Genomic DNA, 19341 nt, shown 5'->3' on the forward strand with positions numbered 1-19341 from the left:
AGTTCTGATGAAGGGTCACACACCTGAAATGCTCATAGTTTCTCTTGCTGCTCAATTTTGTTTCCAGCGATTTCTGTTTTTCGCCCAGTTAGTGACTACTTTTGTTCCGTTGTCACCCTTTATAGAAAGATTAGCATTGAGCTAAGTCTGAGATTAAAGTATAAATTGGGGGGAACCTGTCAAAAGTGGCTGCAAAGATTTTTCTAGGAAGCACCAGGGACCATGCACAATGTCCAGGGAAATTATAATCATAATCCTTTATCTGCATCTAAGCTGAATTCCACCTTTGCCTCCTTTATGACGTTTCAGATAACTACACAGGACAACTTTCTAAAGTAAATGTCAGATATTTTTCTCCAAATGTCATGGCTTCAGTTCTTGAACACATTATCTTCCAAAAGTGCTGCTTTTGCTGCTTCCAGAAATGTAATTTAGTCTCAATGGTATTTTCCCCACACGGATATTTCAAATAATAAAGTGAGTGACATATGAACATATGAACTAAGATCAGGTATAGTCCACTCAAACCATTGACCCAGCTCGGCTGATCTGTTTATAACCACAATTTCACATTTTTGCCTACCAAGGCCTTTCATTGCCTTGCTTATCAAGAATTTAACTACTTGTGCCTTTAGTACAATGTATCATGTTTGAGGGTTGAAAGGTATTGCAGGAATGGGTGCTCCTTTATTTAAGGAAGATATTGTTCTTCAGTTGCCTACCACTGCTCCTCAAAGAAACTGCACAGCCTTTGATGGGACATGCTTCAACAAATGATCTCTCCTTACAATGACGGGCAGAACAGGAGTAAATAAATCTGTGCTGGAAACCATTGCTCCAAATATTGGCAGTTTCTTTAATCTATGCTCAACTTTCAATTTCATTAGCTGCTAGAGTATTTGAACAGGACATTTTGGGGATAAATTGAGCACAACTTGCCAGGATTCCATCAGCAGTCCTTTCAACACTTGCTTCAAACAATCTTCTGAGGGCTTCACTTGAAGTTGGTGGGTGTGGCACCAGTCCATCTTAACAGTTATATCATAGTGGTCACCATTGTCCTCACACGCAACTCTGTTGCTCTCTGCCAAGGGGGAGGGAGGTAAATTGTGTAATTTTGCAATAAAGGGTGCCATGAGCTCCCTGGACCAGTACAATGCTGTAGATCATAAGATGTTCCAGATCTCCAGCCTGAAGAGATTAAGGTCTGCGATGTTTCTGGCCCCCTGGATCTGGGCCTACTCTTTGGCAGCAGTACAAGGCATATTTCTGTGAGGGAAGTGGAAGCACCTGTGAGATTTGAAGCTAAGGTCAAAGATAGACACAAAGTGCTGGAGTAACTCAACGGGTCAGGCAGCATCTCTGGGGAAAAAGGATGGGTGAGGTTTCAGGTCGGTACTCTTCTTCAGGCCCGCTTTACTCTGCTGCTCTCCACCAAGGGAGCACAAGGTGAATTCTGAAATCCTGCATTAAAGAGTGCCTTGACCTACTTGGGCTGGCACTATGTTGCAGACAGTGAAATGTTCCAGATCTGCAGCCTGAAAGGATTAGATAAGGTCACATGGGGATGACCTTTCTTCCCTACCTCTATTTCCATGTCGTGTATGCCTTATTCACTTAACCATGGAACTCTCCTGGGAAGATTAACCAGAACTAATATATCTGCGTCTAACTGGATTTTTCAGAAGGGTTTCGGCCCAAAACGTTGCCTATTTTCTTCGCTCCATAGATGCTGCTGCACCCGCTGAGTTTCTCCAGCATTTCTGTGTACCTTGGGTTTTTATATGGTTGAAGCTTTAAAACAAAGACACGTCCTTCCTTCTGCCACACCACTTCTCTTCAAACTTCACAAAATGCCTCAGGGCCAAGAAACATTAAACAGTGCCTTAGTCCTCTGTAATTTATTTGGCAACTAGCCCAAAAAATAATGGATGATCCTTCTTAAACAGCTTAGTTGAAGGCGGGGGAGATTGTTGTTGCTGCCAAATGCTCGATCCTCACTATGTGTTGAACACATGGCATTCACTGCATTATTGAGGTCTAATTTGGGTGGACTAGTGATCAAACAACATTGCAAGCTGATCGGTGCCCTGACCAGTGCATGCACGTGCCATGAAATAGTGTCCTTGTTGATTGGAGCTGCAACTCAATGTAAGATATTGAAACCTAACCTGCACCCACATTAGCCAAGTAGCAGGGGCTGCTGAGCGATTTTGTGCCAGACACTTTGTAATTTTCAAATTCCATAGAAAAGCTTCATTTAGTAATTATGCCTGCTGAACAATAACAAACTTTCTCCAACTTTATGGAGCTCACCCCCTCCTCTCACTTGAAAAGTAATGAAATCATTGACAGAAAGGAGGCAAATTAAATAATTCACGTGATGTGGTTTCAACATTTCTCAATGCATGCAAACATGGTGAAAGGTACATTAAACTTCAATCATGGAAGTCTATTTCACTGCTTGTGGCACGGACAGAGTATATTCCTTGTGCCTGAATGGTGAGGCCCAAGGTACACTCCTTGAGATGGTGAGGCATGAGGTCCATTCCTTGTGCCTGAATGGTGAGGCTCAAGGTTCTAATTCTGCCAAATTCGGCCTAATTCTGCTCCTATGAACTTATGCCATCATAACCATGATCCAATCATGGACAAATGAGCTGAATTGCAGGTGAAATGAGTGATTCCACTTGACATAAAGGTAATCTGATAAAATTGAAGTCACTGACATCAAGGGAAAACTCCAATGGTTGGAATCACAGTTTTCCAGCATCTGCAGTTCTTTCTTAAACAGTTCTCAGAAAGGAAGATGGTTGTGATGGTTAGATGGTGATCTTTCTGATCCCCAGACATCATTGCAAAGGCTCCTTGTGCCATGTCCGAGGGCCAATCATCTCCAGTTGTATTAACCAGTAACTGCAGATGCTGGTTTACACAAAAGGCCCCAAAGTGCTGTAGTAACTCAATTGGTCAGGCAGCATCTCTGGAGAACATGGATGGGCAATTTTTCGAGTCAGAACCCTTCTTCAGACTGATTGTGAAGGGGGTATGTGGGGGGGGGGGGGGGGGGGGGGGGGGGGGGGGGGAGAAAGCTGGGAGAGAAGAGAGGCCGGATAAAGTGTGGCAGATGGAGAGGAGTGGGGATGGGTAGATGTGACTGATGGTGAAAATGATGTTGAAGGTGGTGGAAATGCCTGACAATGATGTGGTGGATGTGGAGGACAGTGGGGTAAAAGGTGAGGACCAGGGGTACTCTACCTGTTCCTTCTGGGGGGAGGTGGGAAGCAAGAGTAGAAGTGCAGTACACAGAGGAGACATGGGTAAAGACTCCATCCAAAATAGCAGAGGGGTAGCCATGTTTACTGAAGAAAAAAGGACATCTTGGATGTGCTGGAGTAGAGATTCGCATCTTAGGAGTAGATGTAAAAAAATTGAGAGTGGGGATGGCATTGTTGCAAGAGGCAGGGAGGGAGGACGTGTAGTCCAAATATATGTGTGAGCCTGTGGGTTTATAGCAGACATCAAGCGTTAGTCTGTCCCCGATGGAGACAGAGAGATCAAGATAGGGAGGAGAGGTGACAGAGTTAGTCTAAATGAATTTCAGGGTAGAGCGAGTGTTAGTATTAAAGTTATGAAAAAAAAAGAGTTCTGGTGCAAGTGTAATCAATGTAACGGAAGAATTAGGGACTGGTGCTGAGGAACATTTGCACCAAGGAGTGTTCAACATGACCAACGAAAAGAGGACATAACTGGGGCCCATGTGACTGCCAGTGGCTTATTGTATTGTATTGTATTTTATTGTATTGCATTGTATTGTATTGTATTGTATTGTATTGTATTCTATTGTATTCAAATTTATTGTCATTGTCTCAATTATTCACCACATCATTGACAACGAAATGAATTTCCCTTTACAGTCAGTATCATAAAAGTAAATAAATAATAAATATTAAAACATATTAAAAATAAAATAGAATTTAAAAAAAACCCCAAAAAAAACAACTTCAAGTCAATCCTTTGACTTGAAGAAATGAAAGGAGTCCAAATAAAAGTTGTTAAGCAACTCAACGTTATTCCCTTTCTCGTGTACTCTATCTGTACATGTCTTTAATATATTTTTATTAGAAGCATCGGATTTGGATTTAAATTTGTGTTTCACCATTCTGTTGTTGTAAAAATTCAGTAAAGGGTATCCATGTCTCAAGAAATTGATCTGGTTTTTCCGCCAAGACAAGCCTAATGTTTTCCAAGTGTAGTGTCTCGCACATATCTGTAATCCACATCTTCACTGTAGGGACTGTTGTCTGTTTCCAAAATTTAAGGATTAATTTTTTTCGCCATTATTAGTCCATAATTAAGGAAACGTCTTTGAAATATCGTTAGCTCAGAGCAGGCCTCTGACATACCTAATATGATCCATTTTATATCTGGGTCCAATTTAATTTTAAGTATTTTGGAAAAGGTATTCTTTTGTGAGTTGATTTCAACTGTTTCCAAATTTGTAGGGTGCTATGAATTATCGGATTTTTCTCATACGTTGATTTATTCAAATGTATCGGAGAAAGAAGAATCGTACATGTGAGTGGTTCGATTGTAATCATGTATTGCCTTTCCGCTGACTGGTTTGCACACAATAAAAGCTTTTCAGTGTACAACGGCACATGTGACAATAAACTAAACTGTACTGGACTGAACTGAGCATGAGGACAAATTTCCCAGGTGAAGAAAACTATTAGTTGCAGGGTGTGCCATAGGGATTGGTGCTAGATATATTGATGTTTGTTATTTATATCATAATTTGGATTAGGAACCATGTTTGGTAAGTATGCAGATGATAATAAAATCGATAGTATTGTGGACAGTATCGAAGATTATCCATGATTATAATGGGATCTTGATCAACTGGTCCAATCAGTCGAGAACGAGGAGCCGAAAGGTTTAATTCAGCTAAATGTGAGGCATTTTGTTAAGACAAATCAGGTTAGGCTTATACAGCAAATGTACAGCGAGACCTAGGGATGCAAATACATAGATCCACAAAACTGGCAACATAGGTAACAGGGTGTTGCAGAAGATGCTTGGCACACTTACGCTTCATCGGCCGGTGTATTGATTACAGGAGTTTGGATGTTATGCTGAAGCTGTTCAAGATGTTGGTGAGGCTACATTTGGAATGTTGTGTGCAGTTCTGATTGCATTGTTATAGGAAGGATGACATTAAACTTGTAAGGATGCAGAGGACATTTACAACAATGTTGCTGGGTCTGAGAGTTTGAATCAGATTGATTTTTTTCCTGGAGCTTCCCTGAGACATGGGAAATTGAGGGGTGGTCCTATAGAATTGCACACAATTATAAGGTGAAGAGCCATAGTCTTTTCCAAAGGGCAGAGGGGTCTGAAAATAGTGGGGATAGATTTAAGGTGAAAGGGACCCGAGGAACAACTTTTCCCCCGCAGACTATCACCAAATTGTGCATGATATCAACATGATAGCTTTTTTGTTAATTTCTCTTTCCTGAATTTTGAAAATATATTAAAGATTGAATAGTTTGATTTCTTAATTGTTGTCTATAGTTCAAGGTTTTGTGGCTTCATTATTGATTTTTGATGAAGAGTGACGCAATGTAGAGATATAGCCTGTGTCCAATACTTTCCCCAGGGCCTGTTTGTAACACTGATCTTTGCATGTTTATGCCAATTTTACATTCCTGAAATGGATAATAGCTTTTTTTGAAAGCTTATAGGTGAGCACATCATGCCTGGTCTGTGTCTGATATCACTATTCTAATTGACCGTCTCCGGTACGGGGTTGGTATTGATGGCACTACCCTGAGCTGGTTCATCTCCTACCTCAAAGGTAGGAGTTTCTCTACTAACATAGGCAACTCTTTCTCCTCCCCATCTAGCCTCTGCTGCGGGGTTCCACAAGGTTCCATCCTTGGCCCCATTCTCTTCTCCCTGTATAGGCTCCCCTAAGGCCAAGTCATTCAAAGGCACGGCATTTCCTTCCATTGCTATGCAGACGATACACAATTCTACCTCCCCCTGAAGCCCAAAAAACGATCAAATCTAATTAACCTTATCCACTTCCTCGAGGATATAAAGTGTTGGATGGTCCAGAACTTCCTCCAACTAAATGAGAGTAAGTCTGAGGTCATCCTTCTAGGCCCCTTGGACTCAATCAAAATGATAGCAAGCAGCCTTGGAAGCCTTACCCCATTACTCAAACCTCACGTCAAAAACCTTGGCATGATATTTGACTCAGCATTGAAATTTGACAAACAAGTCAACGCCGTGGTAAAAGCTAGCTTCTCCCAGCTTCGGATGATAGCTAAAATTAAACTATTCCTCCAGTTTGATGACCTCGAAAAGATCATCCACACATTTATCTCCTCCCGCCTTGATTACTGCAACTCCCTTTACACTGGCATCAGCCAATCTTCCCTGTCCCGCCTGCAACTGGTCAAAAATGCCGCAGCGAGACTCCTGACGGGCACCCGAAAAAAGGGACCACATCAACCCAATTCTGGCCTCTCCACTGGCTTCCTTGTGCGGTTCCGAATAAATTTCAAGATCCTTCTTTATGCCTACAAAGCCCTTAACAGGCTTGCCCCCACCTACATCAAAAGTCTGCTTACCCACCACACCACCTCCCAAGTCCCTCAGGTCGGCCGACTTGGGGTTACTGAACATCCCGTGGTCTAGGCATAAGCTCAGAGGCGACCCTGCCTTTGCAGTTGCGGCTCCTAGACTGTGGAACAGCATCCCTCTTCCCTTCAGAACTGCCCCCTCCATCGACTCAAAAGAGTTACTCTCAAGCCTTTCTTGACGTCCTCTGAGGGAGGGCTATATGTATGCATTTATGTATGTACTTAATCTATGCATCAATATATAACGTTGTATAACGTTAGTACTCCACAAATGTAAAGCACTTTGGCCAACGAGAGTTGTTTTCTAAATGTGCTATAGAAATAAAAATGACTTGACTTGACTTGATATCCCGAGACAGTCACAATTTATCCAGTCTTTTTCTATCCTCTTTACTTCTGGTATTCTACCCAAATGGTCAGGTCCAAGGCTGGCTTTGGAATGTCAAAATATACTCCCTCCAGAGATGATGTGATTTCCATCAGGAACTCAGGAACAGATACAGAAGTGGTTTGCAGCACCATGGCAGCAACATTTTAATCAGGTGGGCAGACCAAATGATCAAGTGATATCTTCATTGTCAAACATATGAGCAATTACACTGCATAGATTTGATTGTTTATCCAGATTAATAGGCTTGTTGTGTATAACATTGTGCTAATAAGTGTCCAGCCTTTATCACCGCTGGGGTAGCCTGATTTCCATTGATTTCATGAAGAATGTTCCATATTTGTGGAGTAGCTGGAGGAGGTTTTGTGAACAGATAAGCTTCAAGCTTGTTAAAGGAATATAAATCACATGTAAATGTATCATCAATCCTTCATCTTTGCTTGGCTTCAATTCTGAAACTCCCTGAGTAAATGCATAGAGGAAATGCTTTCACCATGGATCAAGAAGGCATTTAAGTTTCATCCATAAATTCTGGCCTTGTTGCAATGCCAAAATCTCAAGAATGAATGAATAAATTGACAGATTCTTGACTAGTAAGGGTGTCAGGGATAATGGGGAGAAGGCAGGAGAATGAGATTGAGAGGGGAAGGCAGAGTAGACTCAATTGGCCAACTGGCCTAATTCTGCTCCTGGAACATGTGAAATGATCCATTTTATGATTTCACATCTTGCAGCCTGTCCTTCCAAACTGAAAGGGCCAACTATAAATGGGTTATTCCTAAAGGAAGATGAAATGGGCACCTATTTTACCGTATTTTAATTATCTATATTACTAAAAGTCTGATCTTGACCACTTCCTGTTCTTCTGTATATTGATTTTAGAAAAAATGCTGCCACTTACGGCTGTGATTCTTGGCCATCTTACTCAGTCCCCCTCCACTGTGCAGAGGTTTTTTCCAATCGATGAAAAATAAAAGAGTTATTTGTGTTTAAAAAATGTTCTCTCTCCTGAAGGCCCGCCCCTTCCAGAAGGACTATAAAACCCGAAAGTGTGGAGGTGCCTCAGTTCTCTGCATGATGGGGGAGGGAGATGTCGCAATTATCAGTCTGTGAATAACACTGAACACATGTCTACTAAACTGTGAGTGGTTTTACTGACCTGTCAGTGCCCTTAATGTGGTTTGAAAATGTAGTTTGAAAATGCAAAAGTGTGGTTTGGTTTGAAAGTGCTAAAGCTGTGTTGTCTTTGGTTTTGAAAGTGCTAAAGCAAGCTGTGTTGCCTTCTATATAATTAAAAGTCTAATCTTGACCACTTCCTGTTTGCGCTTTATATTGATTTCAGAAAAAAAGCTACCACATGCGGCTGTGATTTTAGGCCATCTTACTCAGTCCCCCACCGCTCATCAGGTGCCGAGGATTTTTACCATCGATGAAAAATAAGAGTTATTAATGTTTAAAAAATGTTGAGATTCTCTCTCCTGTCAATCACGCCATGAAGGCCATGCCCCTTCTGGTGGGAGGGGGAGGGACTATAAAACCCGGAAGTGTGGGCGTGGCTAGGTCACTGCACGATGGGGGAGGGAGAGGTTACGACTCACTGTCTTGAGTGGCCTTGACCCTGCTTGAAATGGTATGAAACTGCACTTGAATTTGGTGTCCTTGTACCCTGCTTGAAATGGAATTTCAAGGAATAGCCACGAGTCAACTGCGAGCCCACCAGCCGTGAATGAGTGAGCTGCCAGCACAACAGGCTTGAGTGATAGAGCCGCCACCCCAACAATCCATTCGGCCCACAATGTCCATACTAGCCCTATGGAAACCAGTCCCTTCAGCGCACAACACCCATACTAGCGCTCCAGAAAGCCCCCCACTCCCACTGGCCACCAATATTGGAATTGGTAGAGAGGTGGAATATTGTGTTGGGGGACCAGCCCTCTCATGTGATGCTGGGACCCAACGGGTCCCACTTAGTTTAGTAATATCATACAAATTGTGGACACAAACATTCTGCCCTGACAGAAGAAAACAGAAGAGGAGTTAGACCTAGCTCAAGATTCTTTCCCAGGGACGAGGGGCAGAGATCCAATTCAACCATTGCACTCAGTAGCTGCATGTTGGTATATCTAATTTAGATTATTTCTAACATGGTAGCAGATTTGCCCTGCCCACATCAGGTTTTTTCCCAGAGCTACCAAAATTAGAAGGAAATGGCATGGAAATTTATTGGCACTTTGCCCAAACTGGAATAAAAATAGTTTTAACCATTGCTTCACTGAAGTGTGTAGGGAGGAACTGCAGCTGCTGATTTAAATCAAAGATAGACACAAAATTCTGGAGTAACTCAGCATTCTGGTCGAGACCCTTCTTCAGGCTGAAGGGGTGATGTCTCAACCCAAAAAAAACACCCCTTCCTCCTTACTCCAGCATTTTGTGCCTAGCTTCACTAAAGTGGCTCTCTTCTTTCACCTGCTTCTCAAGCCACGGGACACACACAGCCCTACCTTAACAAATCACAATTGGCAGCAAGCTGAATATAAGTGTTAACGCATTAAATATACTCCATTACTTTCAGTTCAATAACTTTGTGTCTATTCTCAAGAGGATTATAACTCAGGGGCTCACATTCGTGGGGCTTCACTCTAGTGTTGTAAGTGCAATGAAATAAACTTAGGTCAATTATGCTGGGTAAAAGTTTAGTTTCTTGTCACATGTATCGAGATACAGTGAAAAGCTTTTGAAGCGTGCTAACCAGTCGGCAGAAAGACTATACATGATTACCATTGAGCCATCCACAGTGTAAAGAAACATGTTAAAGAGAATAATGTTTAGTGCAAGATAAAGTCCAGTAAAATAGAATTAAAGATAGTCTGGGGGGTTCCAATGAGGTAGATAGTGGCTCAGGACTGCTATCCAGTTGGTGATAGGATGGTTCAGTTGCCTGATAACACCTGGGAATAAAGTGACTGACTCTGGAGGTGTGCATTTTCACGCCTGTGCCTCTTGCCTGATGGAAGAGGTAGAAGACGGAACGACTGGGGTGAGACTTGTCCTTGATTATAAGGTAATAAGATTATAAGGTAATAAGGTCATAAACGATAGGAGCCGAATTAGGCCATTCAGCCCATCAAGTCTATGCCATTCAATCATGGCTGATTTATCTCTTCCTCCTAGCCCCATTCCCCTGCCTTCTCCCCATAACCCTTGGTACCCATATTAATAAGTACTATATACCCATGTCCTTGCGTATAAGCAGGAGACCATGCTATAGCACAGAGAAGGAAATCTCTTGAAGAACTGAGCATATTGCACTGCACTAGTAAGGGTACAATCTGAGATTGCAACAGACTCGAAGAAGAAGACTAGTAAGGGTACATATAAGGTTCTGCACTAATTAAAACATGATCAATTAGCCATTTTAATCATGACTGGGTTGGAGAGAAAGTTTCCTGTTACTACTTGCTCTAAAATCTTTTCTGGATTAATCCTTTCTGGAATTTAATGATCAATGTTAATCAGGAGGAATTTAATGATCAATGATAATCTGGAATCAAGAGAATCCAGGTTTCCTGTCAATCAAGAAACCTGGATTCTGCCACAAATTTCTGCTTTGCTAACTGGAGATCATGCTTATTGCTGTCCCTGAGCATGGATATTAGAGACCTTCGTACTTTGCATTTCCCAACGGAATAACTGGCTTCTAACCATGGTACTAGTTGCAAGGGTCAGTTGGAAGTAAAGTTACTTGACAATAAAGATAACCATGTCATGTAACTGAGGGATAAAAATCACAAGGTCATAAGTAATATGAGCAGAATTAGGTCATTCGGCCCATCAAGTCTACTCAGCCATTCAATCATGGCTGAGCTCTTTCTCCCTCCTGACTCCATTCTTCTGTCTTCTCCCCATAACCCCTGACACCCTTCAATCATTCAATGCTTCCACAAACTCAAGAGAAGCACAGCTAGGAATCCAATGCCTTCTAAACACATTTGAATACAAACCACAGTGGAATTGTTGTCCAGGCTTTTTCTCAGCATGTTGTAGGTCTGAGCTTGTGGGAAGGATGGTGGAAGTAGGTGAAGGGAGAATCGGGGAAGATCAGAAGGAAGAATAAAAATCAAGTCTGATGTTAATGTAGAAAGAAGGAATGAGATTAAGGGATGGCAGAGGACTGCGGCTGACAGGAAATATGAGGATGGGTTGGGGAAGAGGTGGGTGGAGGTGGGAACGGAAATGGTTGGGAAATAGGAAGATGCCAAGGAGAAATTTGGGAGGAAATCAGTGTTCAGAAAAAAGTAGGAGTACCAGGGAGGAGATTTTGGAGAATGTGTGTGGAAATAATGGCTGGGATGCAGGTAGGTAGAAGAAGCAGGTGAGATACATATAAGTACATGAGTTACATTGAGTTACGAATTGGTATTTCCAGGTCTTATAATCTCATACGTTTGATTGCTTTGTTGATTCACAGATGCTGCTGGACCTGCTGAGGTTCTGTTTATATTCCATTCTCTGATATTTGCATTCTGCGGTGAGGTCAGTAACTGTAATTCGGAACTAGACGTTTTTAAACCCATTGACCCAACACATTGGGAAACAAGTAGAACTTTGTTATGAAAAGCCTTCGAAAACTAATTTTTCATGCATCTGTACAATTTCCAAACATGCAGGGACATGCAGCATCTGGTTAGCTCACTGTAGTGTTAGCTAAGGGTGGATTGCAGCTTAGTTTAACAACTGCTCTGCCCAAGATTGCAAGATATTGTAGAGAGTTGGGATCAAGCTACACACTCCAGCCTCACCTCTAACTATTGACTCCATTTATACTTCATGATGCCTCAGGAAAGCAGCCACTGTAATTAAGGTCTACTCACAACCCAGTCAGTCTCTCTTCTCTCCTCTCCCATCTGGCAGAAGACACAACAGCTTCAAAGAGAATGCCACCAGGTTCAAGAACAGCTTCTTCCCCGCTGTTATCAAATTATTAAATAGAACTTCCATCTGCTAGAGATTTTGGTAGTCTTCCAAACTACCTTGTTGTGGACTGTGCACCTCTTTTTATCTGCAATTTCTCTGTAGCTGTAACACTCTACTCTCCACTTTTGTTTATTTTGGATTACCCGATGTGCTGATGTATGCCTGGATAGCATGCAAAGAAAGTTTTTCACTGTAACTTGGTACTTATGACAATAATAAACCAGTACCAAAATTATGGAAGGATGGTAATCCACCTGATCAGAGTTAAAGAATGATCAATATCATCTCGCAATGTAACAACAGCAAATACATTTCCTGATCCTATTAGAAACAACGCTATTAGAAATGTAGTAGAATATGATGAAGAAGAATAAGATAAAGAAGAAACATGGAATAATTTCTGATGATGCTTAAACTTTCATTTGGCCGTAAGCTGTATGTTTATGTGATGCAGGTGAAAAAAAGGCACGCGGTTAGCCTAAAGTTTGCGCAAAATTTGTTGTGGGCTGTGGCAGTAAATAGTGCTCTGATTCAGCTCACCAGTTGACAAATCTTGGATAGGAAGTGTTGGGTGTGGAAATATCAGTTAGATCTTATGCATTGCAGACCTCTAGTTATTAGCCAATTTCAATCGGGGATCTGGATCAGTTGTGGTTCACATTAGAAACATAGAAAAAAAAAACATAGAAACATAGAAAATAGAAAACATGAAAAACATAGAGAAGATTAGTCAAGCAAGATTCCCCCTCCATAAATCCATGCTGACTTTGACCCATCCTCTCACTGCTTTCCAAATGTGCCGTTATAAAATCTTTAATCATCGACTCAAGCATCTTCCCCACCACCGATGTAAGGCTAACTTGTCTATAATTCCCTGCTTTCTCTCTTCCTCCTTTCTTAAAAAGTGGGGTTACATTGGCTACCCTTCAGTCCCCAGGAACTCCAGAATCGAGATCACCAATGCACCCATGATTTCTAGGGCCACTTCCTTGAGTACTCTGGGATGCAGACCATCAGGCCCTGGGGATTTATCTGCCATCAGTCCCAGCAGTTTGCCTAACACCATTTTCTGACTAATGTGGATTCCCTTCAGTTCCTCCCTCCTACTAGATCCTCGGTCCCCTAGTATTTCTGGGAGATTGTTTGAGTCTTCCATAGTGCAGCCAGAACCAAAGTACTCGTTTAACTGTTCTGCCATTTCCTTATTTCCTATTATAAATTCACCTGTCTCTGACTGTAAGGGATCTACATTTATCTTCACTAAACTTTTCCTTTTTACATATGAGATGTCGTCAAACGTCAAGCGGAGAATCTGATCCCAGCAGAAGAGAACTCCCACTGTGAGTTCCAAACACACCGCCATCGCAACGCCCCCAGCTCCAGCCCCTTCCCCTCTGGCCCCCCTCGCTGGCTCCTGCCCCCCTCCCCCGTGATACCCCCCTCTCCTCCATGGCTCTTCCCCCGTATTTTCTCCGAGCTCTCCACTCCCCCGCCCACACACCGGTGCGGCCGTAGCTGCTGGTGCTTCCGGGCTGAACCGAGGATCCGCGCCGATGGCTGATGCTCCTCCAGGGCACGCAAGAAGGGAGAGGAGCGGCAGCGGAAGGATTCTCGGAAGGGAGAGTGGGGAGGAGAGGGGATAGAGGGAGAGGAGGGGAGTAGGGAGGGGAGAGGAGTTATGGAGGGAGGGAGGGAGGGAGGTAGTGACTGAGGGTAGGGGCAGGGAGAGGTGAGGGAGGGATTGGGGAGGGTGGGAGGAGAAGGAAAAGAAGAGGGGTTAGGAGGGAGAGCAGGGGAGGAGGGGGGGGGGGATAGGGGGGAGGAGGGGGAGTGGGGGAGGGGGGGTGGGGTATAGGGGGAGAGGAGGGTCATGGGGGGAGGAGAGGAGGGATAGGGGGGGGGGGGTAGGGAAAGTTAAGGAGTGGGGGAGGTGGGGATAGAGGGATAGGAGGGGGGTAGGGAGGGGAGTGGAGTTATGGAGGGAGGAAGGAAGTGACTGATGGTAGCGGAAAGGAGAGGGAGAGAGAGGTGAGGGAGGGACTGGGGAGGGGAGGAGGAAAGGAGGTAAGAAGAGAGAGGGTGAAGGGGAGGGGGAGACTGCTAGGGATGAGGGGAAATGAGCTGCACCTGTGCAGTTGGGGGCTATGGATGAGTGGTGGAATATTGTGTTGGGGGACCAAGCCTCCTGTGTGACTGGGACCCAATGGGTCCCGCTTGTCTAGTCTGATCATAAAATCCAGGGACTGCTCACAACTGATATGAAGTAAGTTTTAGTCCTTTTCTTTTCCTTCATTCATAAATAACAGTGAAACATTCATAATTCCAACCAATCCACAATTATAATTCCCAAACTAGATACATTTGGAAAGTTTTCTTTTGTAAAAGATTAGGCTCTGGAGATCATACGAAGCCTCATCATTTTCAACATTACCATTTTGAAATTAAAGTTCTCCAGGTGACCTTTTTAGATTTTCTTGGTAACTTGGAGACGTGCTAGAAGTCAGACCAGCAACATAATGTTTTGAATTCCAACCCACTTGTCTTCAGATACCCTAATCCATAAAAACATTGAAGTAGTCTTTAAACTGAAAATTCATTATTAGATGGTGTTTAGTTTTTTCATTTTAGTTTTAGAGTTTTACTATCACAATGTTTAAGAAACATTTAGACAGGTACATGTATATGATAGGTTTAGAGGGATATGGACCAAACATAGGAAGGTGGGACTAATATAGATGGGACATGGTGGAAACAGGCCTCTCGCCCCTCTGAGTCCATGTCAGTCACCCATTCACATTAGTTCTATGTTATCCTGCTTTCTCATCCACTCATTACACACTAGAGACAAATTTCAATGACCAATACACCTGCAAACCAGTGTGTCTTTGGGTTGTGGGAGGAAACCAGAGCATCTGGAGGAAAACCACATAGTCACAGGAACAATGAACACCTGAGGTCAGCATCGAACCTGGGTCTCTAAAGCCGTGAAGAAGCAGCTCTACCAGCTGCGCCACTGTGTTCATCTGATCAACTCACTGTCCATATTTATTGGGGTGCACAGAGAAGTACCTTACAGCTAACAGCTAAAGGTGAGAAATATCGGAAGGTTGCAAGGGGGAATTAATCCAGTAAACACTTAACGAGAGGCAATTATATTGTTTTACATTACTGTCAATGTTTTTACTTTCTGTCATTAAAGGAAAGTGCAGTAAATTTAACTAATGGGAATAGATGTAGATGTGAAATGATGAAAATGGCCTGAGATTTTTACATGCCTTCCAGTGCAGCCCAGCGAGGGTTTCCACAGAAGGTCTGATTCACCATCTTCTGGCTTCTGACAGTTTCCACCAGGTCTCATGTGTGTGGAGAAGGGACGGGCTGCGAGTGAGAACATCAGAGTGGGAATATTCTTGTTCCAACCTACGACTTGTTAAATGCCTTAATATCGAGGGAGGAAATCCAGCTTGCCAGCTGGTGAAGTGATGACATGGGCTGGGGTAGAAAGATCTTACAATGCAGGGTATAGCAACAGCGTCAAAAAGAAAAGTCACAAAATACACGTGAAAATGTGTACTCTACAAGTCTGACTAACTGGTAGGAAATCTTCTAGTCGTTGCTATTCACTACGAGATCACACATTTATCATAGTTTACACGGGAATTGCTTAGCAGTTCCAAACATTCATTATTTCACAGAAGGCTAATCTGGATTAGCAAAGTTATTATCTTGAAAGATAATGAGATTCTTCAAAGGCTTCTTGTTGCTGAATATTATTGTTTCAAAGAAAAAAAGTAAATAGCAAAGCAGTTAAATCAAATTTGCTCATAAACGTAAATGGGGCATTTGGCCTCATTTCATCACAAATACATTTAATGTTAAACTACTAGAACAATTCACCAAGTGATTTTGTGCTAGTCATAATTTTTGATTCAAAAATGGTTTTCTTCAAAAGGTGTAGAAATGCGTTAAAGATTATATAATTTACATCACTTTGGCTGATTTGCGTTCACTGGAGGATCCAGTACATACACAACATTAAAAACATACTGATTGGATTGGCATATATAACAGATCCACAAATATATTGAGGATCTATTCTTCATATTTATAAATTGTAATCAATCTCCCTAATGCCGTCAATTCTTTAGATTGGATTTTACAATGTCTGCCCAGCAATATTCAGCAAAGCTTTATTCTAGAATTAACATTAACAATTAAGGGTTATGTTTAAATCATTGCACTTTCTTTGTCCCTCTGCAGACCTCTTGTAAGAATTCCAAACAATATTACTTGCCTTACTTGGTGAAAGCACATTCTCCTGCAGACATGCATTGACTAATCATCGGAAGTATTAAGAACTCCAGGAATTACTATCACCGATAATTACTTAATTTCTGTCAGAAATGTATAAATTATTCATCAAAACAAGAAAACAGCCCAGCTGTGGTCTGTACACTGAGAAGTCACATCTGGACTTGTTTCATTTTGCAGTTTGCCAAGAAACTCGAGCATTAAAACATGAATTTATCAGATTTCTTTAAAGATTTTACATTGAAATGGAATATATGTTTTGTTTGCTAGACTCCTTAAAATCACTTACCACCTTTAGGCAGCTGCCCAGCTGCCGCTTGCAAACGCAATCACAGCAAACTCCTGGTAGATTGTTCACGAGTTTCGCTTCATAATAAAGATCATATCGAATACTTCCTTACTCATTTCCAAACATGCTTGTAAAAGAACATGATTTGTTGCAGGTTGTAAAGAACTAATGAAAGCGACAGACTATGCACACCTACTGTCTAAAATGACCACATGCATTAGTCACAGCGGCTACAACCAGACTATCCTTTCTCCTTCCCTTCCAGCATCTCCACCCACCCCCTGCTTCAAACTAAAAACATTTCCACAACCATTCTTGGCAGATTATTTGGTTGCATAGTTTAAGAATAACATAATGGGCCAGATAATTTTATCAAAGGATAGCATGTCATGTCAGAAGAAATTAGGGTTGCCTGAAATAGTACAAATAAACCATAACAATGGGACAAAATTGCAGACACTGTTTAGTTCACAGCCATAATCAAAGTTTATATGCAGAACACTGAAGATTTTATTACTTTTTTCCCAATATGCTCAAGAGAAAACGTATTCTTCTGTAAACTAGTTATGCTAATCCATGTGTGCAAATGTGACAGGTTAATCAAATTTACCAGCTCCAACATGTAACACATATTCCCCGGAAATAGACACAAAAAGCTGGAGTAACTCAACGGGTCAGACAGCAAATCTGAGGAAAAGGAATAGGTGACGTTTCGGATCGAGACCCTTCTTCAGACTGAGAGTCAGGAGAAAGGGAAACGAGAGATATAGTCGGTGATGTGGAGAGATGTAGAGCAAATTAATGAAAAATTATTGCTTGGTGGGAATTTAAACGCGCAAGGAGCAATTAAATAACAAGTTACAACCCAAAGTCTGTCATGCTTGTCCTTAAAAACATGACATCAAATCATGACAGAATTATTGGGGCCCAAATGTCCTAGTGCTGGAATTAAACTGTAAATTCGAGGACAAAACACAACTTTCAGCAAAAAATCAGACACTTTTTATTACTTGTTATAACTAGACTAAGTGCAGACCCATTGGGTCTGTTTCCCCTACACAATATTTCACCGTGCAATCCATTCCCCCAACACAACCCGTTCCCCCAACGCAATATTCCACTGTTCATGCACAGCCCTCAACTGCGCAGGCACTGCTCATTTCCCCTCGTCCCCCAGCACCCTCCCCTTCCACTACATCCTCCCTCTTCTTTCCCTTCTCCTCCTCCCCTCCCACAATCCCCCCTTCTCCTCTCCCTCCCTCTCCTTTCCCCTACCCTCAGTGCCTCACTCCCTCCATTAATCCCCTCCCCTCTCTACCCTCTCCTCTCCCCCTCCCCCACTCCTCACCTCCCCCTATCCCTCCTCCCCTCACCCACTGCCCTTCCTCTCCCTCTATTCCCCCTCCTCCCCCACTCTCCCCCCCCACCACCTTCCCCACTCCCCCCTCTCCCTCCCTACCCCTTCCTCTCCCTCAATCCCCCCCTCTCCCTCCTCACCTCCCCAGGATCTTTCCCTTCTCCTCCTCCCCTCCCCATTCCTCCCTCAACTCTCCCTCCCTCTCCTTTCCCCTACACTGAGTTACTCCCTCCCTCCATAACTCCTCTCCCCTCCCTACCCCCATCCTACCGCTCCCTCCCCCAACTCCCCACACTTCACCTTCCCCTATCCCTCCCAGGATCCCTCCTCACCTCCCCCACTGTCCTCCTCTCCCTCTATTGCCCATTCCCTCTCCCCTACTACCCGCCTCCTCTCCCTCTATTCCCCTTCCTCCTCCGCCAAACATGAGACAGGAAAAAAATGAAAAAAGAGAAAGAGATAGATTTCTCCACGGATTTTGAAATCTGGCAAAGCCCCACCGCTGCCGCGAGGCCCCACCACCACCGTGGTTCCAATGCCACGATGTCTCACCGCCGCTGTCTCGATGCCTCCTGGATCACCACGTAGAATCCTGGCCGGGTCAGATAAAGGGTAGAAGTCCGGGTCGTATAAAGCGGCGATGGCGCCATGGAGGCCGTGAAGTGGGCTCGGCCAATCGCCCACTTAGCATCACGGGGGCGCCCGCAGAGGCAGCTCCAGCCGGCGGAGCATCAGTGATTCTTACTCCGCTCCTTCAGCTTTGTATTCTCCTCGCCGGGCGAGGCGGGTGCCACTCATGACTGACAGTGCACCCGGCCAATTAGTGCGCCGATGGTGCAGGAAGGGGTGTCGCCGTCCCGGAAACTGACAGGAGAGGAGAGCAATCTGCGTATGCGCGGTTTTTAAGATTTTTAAACCACAACTTTTAAAATATACCATCGATTGGAACAAAACTTGTTGCTCTTGTAGCACAGGAGAATGGTGAGTTAAGCCCCTTTCCCACTTTCACGACCAAATTGGCGACCTCTGCATAGTTTGCCTTTGACTCATACTCGTAGCATGGTCGCCACGAGGTCGTAGAAGGTCTTTGTAACTTCTTCATGCTTGTGAGTGGTCTCCGCATACTTGTGGCCTCAAGTAGGTCATGGCGTTTTTTCCAGCCTGATAAAAAAATGTCCACAAGTAAAAAAAAGGGTGGCATGGAAAAAAATGATACTCTTTACTCGTAGGTAGGTTGTAGGTAGGTTGTAGGTAGGTTGTGATGGTCCTCGTGGTTAGTTGTAGGTAGTCGTGGGTAGTCGTAGGTGGCCGTAGGTCGGTAACTAGCCCGAGAAAAAAATTGCAAACATGACATGATTTTATCATGTGATCA

General features: G+C 43.2%; 1 protein-coding gene across 1 annotated transcript in view; it reads right to left on the reverse strand.

Annotated features, from left to right (window-relative positions):
• LOC129699145 (complement C1q tumor necrosis factor-related protein 7) overlaps window positions 1-16948 on the reverse strand; it is a 47359-nt gene extending 30411 nt beyond the window's left edge. Inside the window, exon 1 of the mRNA XM_055638817.1 lies at window positions 16613-16948. The gene's annotated coding sequence lies outside the window, so the exon portion shown is untranslated. The remainder of the gene's footprint in view (window positions 1-16612) is intronic.
• Between the last annotated feature and the right edge of the window lie 2393 nt (window positions 16949-19341).

Source organism: Leucoraja erinacea, chromosome 1 (assembly GCF_028641065.1).
Source record: "Leucoraja erinacea ecotype New England chromosome 1, Leri_hhj_1, whole genome shotgun sequence".
Classification (NCBI taxonomy): domain Eukaryota; kingdom Metazoa; phylum Chordata; class Chondrichthyes; order Rajiformes; family Rajidae; genus Leucoraja; species Leucoraja erinaceus.